Source organism: Prionailurus viverrinus, chromosome B2 (assembly GCF_022837055.1).
Source record: "Prionailurus viverrinus isolate Anna chromosome B2, UM_Priviv_1.0, whole genome shotgun sequence".
Classification (NCBI taxonomy): Eukaryota; Metazoa; Chordata; class Mammalia; order Carnivora; family Felidae; genus Prionailurus; species Prionailurus viverrinus.
This window is the reverse complement of record NC_062565.1, coordinates 108,365,422-108,368,100: the sequence shown is the minus strand read 5'-3', so window position 1 is coordinate 108,368,100 and position 2,679 is coordinate 108,365,422.

The window sequence follows — 2,679 nt, the reverse complement described above, 5'->3', positions numbered from 1 at the left end:
TAATAACTCAATACATAATGATTTGAGATTAGAATGCAGATGGATTTGATAGGCCAGAAAAACTTTTACTTATCTGATCAGAATATTAAACTTTCTTTTTTTTTTAAGTTTATTTATTTAGTTTTGAGAGAGAGAGAGAGAGAGAGAGAATATGAGTGGGTGAGAGGTGGTGAGAAAGGGGGATAGAGGATCCGAAGAGGATTCTGCGCTGACAGCAAACAGCTGGATGTGGGGCTCGAACTTACAAGCCGTGAGATCATGACCTGACCTGAAGTTGGACACAGCTGACTGAGCCACCCAGGTGCCCCTCAACATACTTTCATATTTCAGTAAAAATAAGGTTTTACTTATTCTTCTAGTTTAGAGACCCTCCATGAACATGCCTTACTTATAACAGTGGCACAAAGAAAGTTCTATAACCCCACTTTATAATTCCTGTAGTTGTTTTACATCTGAGCCATGACCTCTTTATAAACACCTCTATATTAGACCTTAAAGGCTATAAGATCCTATTTACTTAGTTGACTCAGTTTCACATCTCTAGAAAATGACCCAAGAACAGTAATATGCTTAGCATTTCTTGCTTCTGGCAAAAAAAAAAAAATGACAACCTTATTTATATGATTTTTATATAAAACACTAATATTGTCCCTCATGGGTAAAATGAAAGACATTTGGTTTTTGTGTCTAATACCTTTTTCAGAATAAAATGAGTGGAAAAAGAAAACCAATACTTCAGACTAATTTGCTGAATAGCTTTTAGCTGTCTAGGAGAAACAGCCCTGGAGGCCAACCCCTTCACCTGGCATGTTCAGAATCTCATTGTGAATTACTGTGCCTGTGAATCAGAATCTGGCTGCTGAACATGTCCCAGTCTGCAGGCTGCGGAGCTCTAAGGAGATCAGCCACAAAGGCATTAATTAGGAAGAAGTTCCAGAGGACAGTTAAGCCTCTGCCATGTTGTTAATAAGCATTTTCATACAGAGTGACTGGAGAGCATTCAACAGCGACTGCAAGCCCCAGTAAGTTGTCAAACAGGAAGCCCCACATGGGTGAATTCACCCTGTTTACCTTGCTTGATATAAAGCCGGAGGAGGGCCAGGCAACAGCCATAAATTCAAATAAGCTTTTAAAGCCTTCTCAATTGATCACTACATAAAAAGACACAGAGCAATTGTATAATCACCTCACACATAGGTAACTAAATATATTGCCCTTTCCAAATTCACTGATGTAAAACACAGGAGCTTTTTCTCCCCAGCTAATGGTTGAGAGAAGCTTTATATTGCTTTCTTGTGAACTTAATACTCAGCAAATAAATGGCAGTTCTGGAAGCAGCTCCTTGGGTCAGGCAGTAACATATATACAATGAAATCTGCTTGTGGTAAAATAACTATTACAAGTGGAGTGGAATTAAAGCCTTTGTTTCACTTCTGTCTCTTGCATGTATATTAAATTTTTCTGTGAAGGTCAAAGAAAACAAGATTTTCTTCTAAATTGCTTATCTTCTTAAGTCATATTAAAACACATAAACCTGACTTCCAAGGTGACATAAACTGGGGCAATGAATGAATGACACATGGACTATTTGTAAATTCACAAACTGTTGATGAGCCCCTCCCTGAATCAACATACAGACAAGAAGCAGTGTGGCTATGGGGAACAGAAATCATCATCACACCTAAATGGGGAAGTTAGCAGATGCTAGATACCAATAATACTTTCCCAGTGTAAGTACTGTAAGTGATAATTTGGGCAAATAGAAAATTGCAGTCAGAATTTAAATTCTGGATTTAATCCTTGACTCCACAATCCAAGCACACAACTTCTATAACTACACGAACAACACTATAATTTCCTTCTTCCGTTGAGGTAGTTTAAAAGGAGAAAAAAACAATCCTAACTTCAATGTCATTTCCAAATGCTTACATTTCTTCGTATGACTGTCAACAGAGAAATAGGTATCACCAGAAATCTCACAAGATTTTACAGGTTTCTTTGTTTCACATACTCTATCTCCTCAGTGAGTGTGGCTTCATAATGCTAGCAATATAGTCTTGACTATATTATTGACTATATTATTCATGTTGAACAGAATGTAAGGTACAGGATTTAGGTCTTTCTGTCTTGGCACATTTTAAATAAACGGCAATTTGTTTGATTTCTAAGGTATACAGCCAGTTGCTAAAGAACTCTGGGTATATTTACATAAAAAGCATAAAAAACTGAAATTTTTAATGATCTGATACTTCCATAGTAGACTAAGACTTCAAAGACTATCCTTCCTCTCCTGCCCTGAAAGTCATATAAGTAGATTCAATTTGATGTTTATAGACCTTAGGTGCATGTTCAATAGTCTTTCCCATAAGCAGAAGCACAGTGTGTGACTAGCAAGTGCTGCTAAAATTAGAGGCTGAGATTGGGTTGCAGGGGGTGGTAAGAACCAAAACACTGGCTGAAATGAGACTCGCTACTCAAACTGTGGTCCCAGAAACAGTAGCAGTAGCGGTAGCATTAAACTCCTGCAAGATTATTAGAAATGCAGAATCTCAGGCTCTGCTCCTATTGAATCAAAATCTGCATTTTAACAGATCTATATATTTAACAATAATTGATTTATGACAACTATATCTCAATTAATGTTTTTAATTAGCAAGAAGAAAATTGAAAAAATACAAA